Genomic DNA, 12,848 nt, shown 5'->3' with positions numbered 1-12,848 from the left:
ATCCCATCCAGTAGGAAGGGCAGAGAAATGCTCCCATGGTTCTTTGTACTTTTCTGTGTAAAAAACCCATTTATCATTTATCTTGGGTCTAGTGAAATCTTTACAGACGTGCTTTCAATTGGTGCCCGATGTGCTTGGGTTGGTCCCTGGGACAGCCCCACGTAGCTCATTGTACAGCCTGTGGCTTTTTTATTTGGCTCTGGCCGCTAAGTTTGCTGCACAGTTTCCGTGGGAAAAGCTGGTACTTCTCTGTGCTCTTTGCATGTCGTGGATTTGGGGGCACGTGCCTGAGTAAAGTAGCCCAAAGCTTTCTGGGTTTCAGCGGTTTTTTTTTTCTGTTTCCATCTGTCTGAAGCCACACCCAGCCTCAATTCTTGCAGTGATCACTGCTTCTCCAGTCCAGGAGATGTCTGAGTTCAACCTCAGCCTGGTCTATATATCGAGTTCTCATTCAGCAAATGCTATACTAAACAAACAATCCAACAAACAAAAAAAGCCACGTGTCAGCCGGGCGTTGGTGGTGCCTCCAAACAATACAGAGAAACCCTATCTCGAAAAACCAAAACCAAAACCAACGAAACAAACAAACAAACAAACACACAAACAAACAAACAAAAAAAAAACCCCAGGTCTGGAACAACACAAACCAAGTTTGATGTGGAGACCTATGCCCGTCGTCCCTGCACTGGGGAATCGCAGGCAGAAGGATCTCGAGTTCAAAGTCATTTTCAGTTACATGGAGAGATGAGGTTAACCTGAACTACAAGAGACCCTGTCCCAAACACCCCCAAACAAGTAAACAAAACCCCGCAGCAGTCTAGTTGTATTATTCTCTGACTGCATTCGAGGTAAATCTTAGGTGCGGAACGTCCAGGTGCCTCTCTGCCCTTTTCTCGAAGTTCTAGTGTTTGGCACCTGTGTCTTTGAACTTTGAGTCATCAGTGCTTGGCATACATTCCAGTGCCTTAGGGCAAAGACCTCAGGCGTTCAATACTTTGAGTTAAATGAATGTACCGATATAGTAATTTTCGATGTGTTGTTTATTTACTGATTAATGCAGTGGTGAAATCCAATGCCTTTGTGTATAGACAACGGATCTACAATGACAACACTTCTCCTGAAGTGATAGTTGTAATTCAGAAAATAATTCGGAAAATCTGGCGTTTTGCTCTGCCCCCTGGTGGTCGGTTCACATCGTTACATGGGGTAAAAAGGAAGTATTTCAGATATTTCCGGAGTCATAGGGTGGTGGTGGTGATTCAGGCTCATTTACATACCCACAATGCATCGCGCAGGAATGATTTGATTTTTTAAAACAAAATCCGCCCTTTTTTTCCAGCTTGGTTTCTTTCACCATCCTACAATTTTCACAGATTCATATGAGCATTAGACAGAAACATTACAGTTGTTTTGTGGTTTTTTTTTTTAGGTGAAAGTTACCATTAGTTTTCTAAGACTTCTCTTATCAGGACTATATGCGACTTCCTTGCTAAAGTAAGAGGCTTTTGTCACTCAAAAACAATTTTTGGAGGTCCTCTGAGAGCCACAGTAGGGCCAGTGTATTTTGTGTAACAGTGGATTTTGGGACTTACTGTTATGTAGGTTATTGCTTGTGAAAAGCTTTATGTGCCTTTATATGCTCCTTGGGTGTTGGTGGTGCATGCCTTTAATTCCATCACTTGGGAGGCAGACTCTTGGAACGAGTCGAAGGCCAGCCTGGCCTACAGAGTGGTGAGTTCCAGGACAGCCTCCAAAAGCAATACAGACAAACTTTTGTCTACAAAAGCAAGAAAGATATAGACATCGGTTTGTTGAAGGTTGTTGTTCTTGTCAACTTTTTAACTACAACATTCAGTCGGTAAGGTTCGTATAACTGTAGTTTATTCTTTAAATATAGGCAGACAGACAGAGGGACAGATTTGGGAGTTGGTTCAATGGGTTTATTGCTTATCTATCATGCAGAAATCCTCAGCTTCTACCCACAGCTCTGTAAAACCTGCAGGTAGTGGTGTGTGCTTAGGACTGGGGACAGAGGCAAAAGTCAGAGGATCAAAACTCAAAGTTGTCCCTGGCTATATTAAGGTTCAGGTCAGGGCCGAGCGTTGGTGGCGCACTCAGGAGGCAGAGGCAGAGGCAGAGGCAGAGGCAGAGGCAGGCGGATCTCTGTGAGTTCGATACCAGCCTGGACTACCAAGCGAGTTCCAGGACAGCCTCCAAAGCCACAGAGAAACCCTGTCTCGAAAAAGAAAAAAACAAAAACAAAAACAAACAAACAAACAAACAAACAAATCCCAGCACTGGGGAGGCAGAGGCAGGCGGATCTCTGTGAGTTCGAGGCCAGCCTGGTCTACAAAGTGAGTTCCGGGACAGCCTCCAAAGCCACAGAGAAACCATGTCTCGAAAAAAAAAAAAAAAAAAAGGTTCAGGTCAGATGAGGCTAAATGAGACTGTCTTAAACAAAACAACAACAACAAAAACCCAGCTATCCCCATTTGTGGAAAAAAACTCCAAACCAGAAACGAATATTTTAGATTTCCTTCTTGGGAGCCTATAACACACTAGAGAATTCTTTTTCACCTTTCCTTTATCTTTGCTAACAACAAAAATTCCAGCTGGGCATACTGGTTCAACTCTTTAATCCCAGCCCTCAGGAGGCAAAAGCAGACAGATATCTGAGTTCGAGACTGACCTGGGCTACAAACTGAGATCCTGGATTGAAAAAACAAAACATTAACAAAGTTTCGTAAAGAACAATAGCAAAGAAAAACAACAAAATCTTAGAGACAAAACATAACTCAAGCCAAAACTAACAAAAATCCCAAAGAGACCAGGAGGTAGTGGTGCATGCCTTTAATCCCAGCATTTGGGATGCAGAGGCAGGTGACTCTTTGTAGACAGAGTTTCTGTCCCACCTGGTCCCAAAGCTGTTCAGTCCCCAAATAAACACACAGAGGCTTAAATTAAGTATAAACTCCTTGACTGATGGCTCAGGCTTCTTATTCACTAGCTCTCTCTTAATTATTAACCCATTTCTATTAAACTATGTGTTTCCACGAGGCTGTGGCTTACCCATAGTGCTCCAGCATGTTACTGGTTTGGCAGCTGCATCATATTCCTTTGGCACCTACATGGTGTCTCTCTCGTGTGCGACTGCTTCCCTGCCTTTCCTGTTGCCAGCCTTATCTTTGTGAATTCAAGGTCAGCCTGGTCTAAATAATGAGTTCTAGGACAAGACAGGGCTACACAGAGAGACCCCGTCTCTAAAAACCAAGCAACCCCCACATGTGGGTGTGGTGAAATGGTGGGTGTATGCCTTTTTATTCTCAGAACTCTGGAGGGGGGATCTCTGTGAGTTTAGGCCACCCTGGTCGACAGAGTGAGTTCCAGCCAACCAAACAATCAACCAACGAAATACAGGAACAAAAGCCCATTGAAACAATGGCCACAGGGAAAGCAGGAGAACCCAAACTAAATCAAAACTGAAACAAACTCGGGCATTGGTGGCTCATGCCTTTAATCCCAGCACTAGGGAGGCAGAGACAGGCGGATCTCTGTGAGTTTGAGACCAGCCTGGTCTATAAGAGCTAGTTCCAAGACAGCCTCCAAAGCCACAGAGAAACCCTGTCTCGAAAAACCAAAAAAAAAAAAAAAAAAAAACCTGAAATAAAAAACTGAGTTAGCTGAATTGGGTGGTGCTGGTCTACTTTTCCAGTCACTGGTGACTGGAGATGGGAAGCTCAAAACCACCCTGGACTATAGAGCAAGCTCAAGCCCAGCGTAGGTAATTTAGGAAGACATTGTCTCAACAATAAAAAGTAGCTGTGAGGCCCAAGGCTCAATCCTCGGCACCGCAAGGCAAACCCTGAAAGGGTGGGAGGAAAGCAGAAACAGGAGTGATGAGGGCTCAGTCCTGGGAACAAGCCATGGGGGTATAGGAGTGAGATGATCGGTTCTAGAGACACTTGGGAGGTAGTCAGTGGACCAGAGAGAGATGCAGTCTAAGAAGAGGCCTCAAGGGACATTATGGTATTGAGTTATAGGAAGGAAGAGTGACTGACCGTCCCTGGAACAGGTGAAGGTGGCCCAGCACTGGAGTTGTGTGTGTGTGTGTTTTCAAAACAGGGTTTCTGTGTAGCTTGGAGCCTGTTTGGAACTCATTTTCTATTCCAGTTTGGCCTCCAACTCACAGAGATTGGCCTGCCTGTTTCCCAAGTGCTGGGGTGATGCGGGAAGTTCTTCTGTGCACATGTTGTCTTATTGGTTGATTAAATAAAGCACTGTTTGCCAATAGGGAAGCAACATAGGTGGGACTAGGAGTCAAGGAGGATTCTGGGAAACAGAGGCACAGTCAGTCATGATGTTGGACAGGGAGAAGCAAGAAGTCTGAACTCTCTTCTCTGGTAAGAGAAGGCCACCTGGAAATACTCAGATTAGCAGTTATGGGTAAATAATTAAGTCAGAGCTAGCCAATAAGAAACCAAGAAAACAGCCAACAGCTTCATAATTAATGTAGTGTTTTGTGTGTTATTTGGGGGCTGAAACAGCTCAGGACCCAGGTGACTGGTAGGAAGACTACACGTTACATTGGGATTAAAGGCATTTGCCACCAAAGGTGACTGGAGATGTTTTATTAGACACAAGGAGATGTAAATGTCTGAAATAGAAGGGGTTAAGGGAACAGAACTAAAAAAAAAGGCAGGAGAATAGCAGGCATATGTGTGTGTTAGTACATGCATGTATGCATGTGTTTGTGTGTGTATTTGTGAGATTTCTTAGAGCAGTGGTTCTTAACCTGTGGGTCATGACACCTGTTTAAAGGGGTTGCCTAAGACCATCGGGAAGCACAGATATTTACATTATGATTCACAACCATAGCAAAACTACAGTTATGAAGTAGCAATGAAAATAACTTTATGGCTGTAGGGGGGGAATGCACAAGGGACTGTAGGGTGGCAGGGTTAGCAGGATGAGAACCACTGTCTTAAAGGATCAAGGGCCTCCATTAAGGCCACAGGATGCCCTGGAGCTCTTCCAGAGTCTTGATGACAGTTTCCTTGGGACCTGCTTTTGTAGGAGCACCCCCAACCCTACTACACTGCTTCTGTGGATCCCCATTCCACACACTACACAGTCCAGGCATCACAACATTTTTTTTTTTTTTGGTTTTACGAGACAGGGTTTCTGTGTATTGTTTTGGAGACTGTCAGTCCAGCCCGGCCTCGAACTCACAGAGATCTGCCTGCCTCAGCCTCCCAAGTGCTGGGATTAAAGGTATGCACCACCACCACCAGGCCTGCATCACAACTCTTTATTAGACCTTTCGCAGCAACAGCTTCCCTCTTCTTCTGTGCTTCCTAAGTCCCAGGTTCCCACCCAGAACCAAGAGGCACTAACTGTCTTCAATGCCTTCCTCCTGGCAGTCAGGCTTCCATGAGGCACAGTCTTGGCCTTCCTGTTTGCCACAGGGGCTCTGTCACTCCTTGGATTCTGAATGAAGCTTCTCAACGTGGGTGACATATTCCACCTGATTCAAATCTCCAGGGCCCATGAAAAAGCTGAAGCAGCTGTTGGTGGCGCCTTCACAGAGGTGTAATGCTGTGGGCCATAACGAGCATTCTTCTGGCCAGCCTGGTCACAGTGCTGCATCAACCCCAAATAACACACAGAGACTCTATTAGTTACAATGCTGTCGGCCAATGTCCAGGGCTTCTCATTGGCTGGTTCTGGTTTAAGCATTAACCCATGACTATATATATTTCTATTAGGTCTTATCTTAACTAGGACACCAGCCTCATTCATCCTCTCCTCCCAGGATCACATGGCAAACTCCACTCTTGACTACATTTCCCAGAATCCTCCTCAACTCCTATTCCCATCTTTCTTGCTTCCCTATTAGCCAACAGTGCTTTATTTATCAACCAATAAGACAAAGACAAACATATACACAGAAGGACTTCCCCCATCGGTGGGCAGCAAAGGTCACCATGAGCACAATTGCTGGCTCTGCATGGGCTCCAGGTCCCATCACCCCCTGCTCACCTTTTTTTTGTTTTGTTTTGTTTTTTGTTTTTCGAGACAAGGTTTCTCTGTGGCTTTGGAGGCTGTCCTGGAACTCACTTTGTAGACCAGGAAGGCCTTGAACTCACAAAGATCCACCTGCTTCTGCCTCCCGAGTGCTGGGATTAAAGGCGTGCGCCACCAACACCCGGTGCCTGCTCACCTTTGGTAACATTGACTTTGTTGGCTGCCAAGATGTCTGCCTGAATGCTATCTATTTTTGCATACAAGATCTCCCCATTGCTCTGAGGAGAGAAGCAGGGGGAGCCTGCCTCACACGAGAGCACTGTGCTCCTGGAGTGGGTCTTGAGAGGAAGGTTAACTGCACACAGAGCAGCTGAGGCAGAGAGGTCCTGCTCCCAGTTTAGCAATTAGGGCAGGTGGTAGGGGACGAGAAGACAGTGTGTGTGTGTGTGTGTGTGTGTGTATGTGAGTGAGTGAGTGCATGCATGAGTGTGTGAGTGAGCATGCTTGCGTGAGTGAGTGTGTGTGTGAGTGTGAGTGTATGTGTGTGTGTGTGGCCAAGTCAGGAAACTAGATTCCCTCTGTGCACAAGGGTCACCTTTCTGTCCTGGGCCGTTGCTGGGGCTGGTGGGAACGGACATACTTACAAGGAAGAGCTGGTAGAGTTCCTCCCCCATGGACTTGTGGACATGTTCCTCCACCAATGGGAACATTTGCACAAAGAACTGCAGCAGAAGTGAACGGGGCAGCAAGACGGTGTGGGTATCTGCTGACTCGACTGCCCATGCCCTGCAGTCTGCCCACGCCCACCCCAGCCCGAGCACCTCTAGTGTGAGGCTGGCCAGTCTCTGGCTGTTGCTGTGGTCGGTGTTGCCCATGGCTATCATCAGGCTGTGGATCACGCACATGTGCAGCAGCTCCTCGGCCACTTTGAAGTCATCTCGTGCCAGGATCCTTTGAGGAAGGATAAGAAGACAGGGAAAACTGTGGAGACATGGGAGGGGAAAGGAATCCCTCACCCCAAGTCTGAAGCCTCCCTCTTTCCAGCTGAGAAAGTAGAATTCCAGCAGAGCTGGGCTTTGTGGCACATGCCTTTTATCCCAGCACTAAGGAGGCAGAGGCAGGTGGATTTCTGTGAGTCCAGGCCAGCCTGTCTATGTAGAGAGTTCCAGGACAGCCTCACCTACTCCTGTCATGGGGAGACATTACTGCAAAAACAACAAAAAAAAGGAAACAAGACAATGAGCTGCAATTCTTCCTTGAGAAGCCTGTTCTTTATGTGGGAATTCATTTCACCAATAGTATTGGGATACAGGACCTAGGATGTGGCTTCTTGTCTGCAAAGATGATCTCTTAAAAGGAGAGAGACAGAGGCCGAGTGCTATCTTAGCTTGGGAACCTGGTCAGGTAGTGTGAAGCATTCTTTGGCAGTTCCCAGGTCCCTTGGGCAAACGAAAGGACTTTGCAACTTGTTATACCTTGTCCTGTATCCGTGAGTCTGTTTTCCCCCAACATCCATATCTAATTATCTTCCTACCTACCTACCTACCTACCTACCTACCTACCTACCTACCTACTGACCCAGCCACCCACCCACCGACATACCCATCCACCCACCCATCCATCCATCCTGATAGCCGCCTAAATCCGGCTTGGGGCCAGCTCGATCGTTCTGCCATCATCTTCGGGCCCCATGTGCCCAAACTCCATCTTTTGAAATTCCCACTTTGTCCAACCCCCAGCATTTCCCTGGCACGCACCCCCAAGCACTCCTTGGGAGCGATGGGCATAGCTTGCCCCTAACCTCTCTCCAATCCCCCCCATTCGCCACAGTCGCAAGCATTCCTTTGTCGCATCCATCGCACCCCTTATCGTCGCTCTGTTCGCAACGAACCAAGCGGCTGCTGTACAGCTCAGTGATTGTGGCAAACCGGGTAATCACCTGCTTTGCACGTCTGCCCCTCCCGGCAGGCCTGCTTCACGTCTGCGAGGCCGAGATAGGCTCAGCTGTGCACGCTGAGGCAGGGTCCCGCCACCCTGCTCATGGCTCATAGGGTTCCTCAGCCTCTGATCTGCCTCTGCCCTGACCCATCCTGTCAGTGTAGGAGCAACGGGAAGCCCGGGAACCACGACGTGGTCTACTCAGCTCAAGTTGTTTTTGCTTGGCGTGACCCGTGAATTCTGTGCCTCGAGTACAGACAACTATAGACGACACTTCTCCTGAAGCGATACGGTTAATTCAGACTGATCAGTAAGTAGATTTACATTCGGAAAAAATCTGTCGTTTGCTCTGCCCCCTGGTGGTCGACTCACATCTTTACAGGGCCAAAAGGAAGTATTTCCGGTATTTCCGGAGCCCTGAGGGCGGCGACTCAGTCTTATTTACATACCCACAATGCATCGCACAAGGATCATTGCTGAATTTCAAGGCAGCACTGCTAGTTTTTTGTTCCAACTTGGTTTCCTTCACCGTCGTACAATTTTCACAGATGTATGTGAGACTGAATCAGAAGAGTTACGTATTTTATTTTGTTTTCAGAAAAAAGTGACCATTGGCTAAGTAGGATTCTTTCCTCACTTGAGAACTACATGGAGCCACAGACGAGTATATCCTTATACTAGCATAAATAAAAACTCTTTTCCGGAATTTTTGGAGGTCTCACTTAAGAGCCAAACTTTGAGCCAAGTGAGACCATATCCGTCAAAAATTAGAAATAGTGTTTTATTATCTCTCATCACATGTTTTCAGCAGATTCATGTTTTAGTGTTCTGTGTGTTGTGACTTTTACGGATTTGGGGTGTTTTAACGTAGTGTTCTAAATGAAACACAAAGTTCCAATCTTGTGCTTGTTATGTATCTAAGGCCCATTATGACCTTAGCAAGCTCTGTGAGGCTGCCTCTTTCCTTTGAGTTGTATGCTTGCGCTGCACAGCTTCTAAAGCATCTGTAGGTGATCTGTCTCCCTCCCTGCAAAAACAAAACCAAGAACATAGTCTAAAGAAGCAATAGCAGAGTGCTGCACTCAGAACACATGGTACTCAGTTCTCTCCAACATTTTTTATTTATGCATATGAGTGCTGTCTCTGCATATGCCAGAAGAGAGCGTTCGATACCCCTGGAGATGATTGTGAGACACCTTACAGTTGCTAGAAAATTCATATCAGGTCCTCTGGAAGAGTAGCCAGTGTACTCTTAACCCCTGAACCATCTCTCCAGCTCCTAGGTCCTCTGAGTGCTAATAGGACACAATGCTGTGCTATTTAGGAGACTTGGCCACAAAAGGTCAGCGGCTTCACACTGGAATGGTTTGCATGATGTTATTGGATGCCCCTTTTTTGTAACCCAGACATCAAGCTATGAGAAGGCAAGGGTCCACATAGAGGAAACATTTTTGGGGGAAGAAGTCGATACAGGGTCCATGTGTAACAGCCCTGGCTGCCCTGGAACTCACTTTGTGGATCAGGCTGCCCTGGAACTTACAGAGAACCACTGGCTTCTGTCTCCCGAGTGCTGGGATTAAAGGCAGGAGCCACCACAGCCTGGCCCTTTATTCCATTTCTTAGTCTGTTTATCTCCTTAACCACAGAATTTAGCTCCATTCCACTTCCAGATGCTCCTTTTCTCTCAAATTGTTCTTATTCATTAGAAATCTTTAGAGGCATGCACATTATTAGTAACCACATCCCAGAGTCTATAAAAGGCTGCTTTGAGATTTCCTCTGCCAATGCCAGTGGAATTAATCCAAAACCTTTTCATTTTAGCCTCAGGCAAACTCCTTGGACAAGGTCAAAAAGCATACAAATTCTTCACCAGAATACCACAAGGACAATCTCTGACCACATATCAATCTTCTTTGCTGAAACCTCTGACCCAGACATCCACAATTCAAATCATCCTCACCTCCATTGCCTTCCATGCTCCTACTAGTACGGCCCATTAATCAGTACTTAAATGTTCTGCTGCTTTTCTAATCCACAGTACCAAGGAGTACCTTCCTTCCAACAAAAATATCGTCTGGATTATCACAGCAATTCCCCAGTCCTTGATACCAACTACTGTCGTAGTCACGGTTTCAATTACTGTGAAGAGCACATAGCTATGGAAACTCTTATAAAGGAAAACATTTAGTAGGAGTCTTAGCATTTTGAAGGTTTAGTGCATTATTAACAAGGTGGGGCATGGTGGAATACAGGCGGACATGGTGCTGGAGCCGAGAGTCCTATATCTTTCTGGCAATAGTAAGTGAACTGAGACACTGGGAAGTATCTTGAGCATGTATGAGACCTCAGAGCCCACCTCTATAGTGACACACTTCTTCCAACAAGACAACACCTCCTAATAGTGACAGTCATTTTGGGGACCATTTTCTCTCAACTCACGGCGACACCCATATAATAAAACAAAAATGAAAAAACAATCTTAGTTTTTAAATCACATTTTAGTTGTACTGGTTAGTTTTATGTCAACTTGACACAAGCTAGAGTCATCAGAGAGAGGGTAGCCTTAGTTGAGGAAATGCCTCCATAAGAAGCAGCTGTGAGGCATTTTCTGAATTAGTGATCAATAGGGGAAGGCCCAGCCCATTGTGGGTGGCGCCTGCCTTGGACTGGTGGTTCTGGGTTTCATAAGAAAACTGCCCTAGCAGGCCATGAGGAGCAAGCCAGTACCCCTTGGTGGCTCCTGTGTCAGCTCCTGCCTCCATGCTCCTGCGCTGTGTGAGCTCCTGCCCTCACTCCCTTGATGACGGCTGTGATGGGGAACTGTGAGCAAAATAAACCCTTTCCTCCCCAATTGCTTTGGCTATGGTGTTTTTCACAGCAATAGTCACCCTCACTAAGACACCAGTGTACTAGAAGACACAGGAATATAAAATTATAAGCTCAGAGAGATGAGAACTGTCAGCTAAGCAGCTTTGTCAGCGACTGGAGGTTAACTTCAGTGATAACCCCTCCCTGCTTACAGCTGAAAACTGCCTTCAGTCAAGGTTAACTTCTAAGAAGTTGTTGCTCCATGGCTTTTGGCTTCACATTGTTTTGTATCTTCCTCTGCTATGGGACACCTGCTTTGTCAAGAAAGCTGGGGTTTTTCTAAAGACCCTTGTAAGGGAAAATTGTCAAATGCAATATATGTCTAGCTTACCCTCAAAATCGTAAAAGTTCCTTTGTCCATGGATAGCTTACTTCTTGCTATAAAAAGCAGCCCCGGGGTTGAAGGTATGGCTCAGTAGTTAAGACCACTGGCTGATTTTCTGGAGGACCGGGGTTCAATTCTCAGCACCTACATGGAAGCTCATAACTGTCTGCAACTCCAGTTCCTGGCGATCTTACACCTTCACACCAATACATATAAAATAAATTTAAATTAATCATTAAAAAATAAACAGAAAGCAGCCCCAAACAACTCCCACTGCACAGTTTCAGAATCTGAAACTCTGGCTGTGGTCTCAGCTAGCAGATATGCATTTTGTGCCCCTCAGTGTTTTTTTTTTTCTTCTTCTGCAATAAAGTTGCCTCTGGTTTCATATACTTTGGTGATAAGTCTCTCTCAGTTTTGTGTGCCTCTGGACCTAACACGTATCAGCTGAGTTGCCTGCTTTTATTTTAAAAATTTATGTGTATATGGATCAAAATGGCTCAGATCAAAAACACTGATGACAGCTTATGCTGGAAAGGGTGTAGAATAATGTGAACACTCCTCCATTGCTGGTGGGAGTGCAAACTTGTACAGCTGCTGTGGAAATCATTTTTGCAGTTTTAGAGAAAATTTAGAATCAATCTACCTTAAGACCCTGCAATACCAAATTTGGGCATGTACCCAAAGGATGCACACTCACACCACAAGGACATTTGCTAAAGTATGTTCATAGCAACATTATTTTTGATATCCAAAACTTGGAAACAACCTAGATGCCCCTCAACAATCTTGTTTCTAATTTAAATAAAAAATACATTTAAAAAGTTCTTATTAACAACCTCCTGAGTCCAGTTAGTGCTGCCCAAATGCGCATGTGTGTGGAGTCATACTGGGGCAGGCGAACTCTCCCTCCCTCAGTAGCCGTCAAGTGCCAATAGCGCCCTCTCTAAGGGTGGGGCTTCGGAGACCCCGCCCTGAAAAGTCCCACATTGTGGATGGGGTGTGTACTCCTGCAAATACGGCTCTGGTGCTGCCCCCTGGTGGTGGCCCAGCACTAGTTCAGGGATAAAGGCAGGCGTTTTGGAACCCTGGCTTGTGACTGAACGTCTTCTACATACCCATAAGGCATTGCACAGAGATTGGCGCTTTCATTTAAAAGTATAATCTCTTTTCCTGTTTCCTTTTGCTTTCTTGAGAGCGATGTGGCATCCCGAGATTGAATTTGAACTGAAAGCAGACTTCCGTGACCACTTGATTTGTGCAGCTAGGTCCCATCGGTTATGTAGGAGTTACATGCGGCCGAGAACGGTGGGCGGATGCACACAGGTCATACTCTGGTTTCTCTTCAGATCGTATAAATCTTTCGCCTTTTACTAAAGATTTCCGTGGAGAGGAACAAGTCTGAGTTTTAACTCAATTTTTCTAGGTCCTACTTATGTAGGACTACTACCTGTTGTTCAAAAGGAGGTTCTTTGATACTACTACTTGTATGCAGTAAGGAAACTTGCTAAATAGCAAGTTCCTTGTGGGTCTCCTGGACGGTTTTGCAACTCTCTTTTTTCTGTGTATTTCCAAGTCTGCGTTCACTGTGGCTTTGATTGTTGTAGAGCTGTGTGATCCAGAGACCCACCTGCCTGTTCCTCACCACTTCTTGAGAGAGCTGGAAATGAAAGCATGGCTTTTCTCCCACTGT

At 45.9% G+C, this 12,848-nt stretch overlaps 1 non-coding gene across 1 annotated transcript; it reads left to right on the top strand.

The window, feature by feature from the left end:
• Window positions 1-12,484: 12,484 nt before the first annotated feature.
• On the top strand, window positions 12,485-12,600 carry LOC121144216. Its single transcript, XR_005881535.1, has one exon. It is a non-coding gene; the product is annotated as a U5 spliceosomal RNA (small nuclear RNA).
• The last annotated feature ends 248 nt before the right edge of the window (window positions 12,601-12,848 follow it).

Source organism: Mesocricetus auratus, unplaced genomic scaffold (genome assembly GCF_017639785.1).
Source record: "Mesocricetus auratus isolate SY011 unplaced genomic scaffold, BCM_Maur_2.0 Super-Scaffold_100014, whole genome shotgun sequence".
Taxonomy (NCBI): Eukaryota; Metazoa; Chordata; class Mammalia; order Rodentia; family Cricetidae; genus Mesocricetus; species Mesocricetus auratus.
Note: the sequence above shows the minus strand (reverse complement) of the source record. Positions and strands in the feature narration are given on the sequence as shown.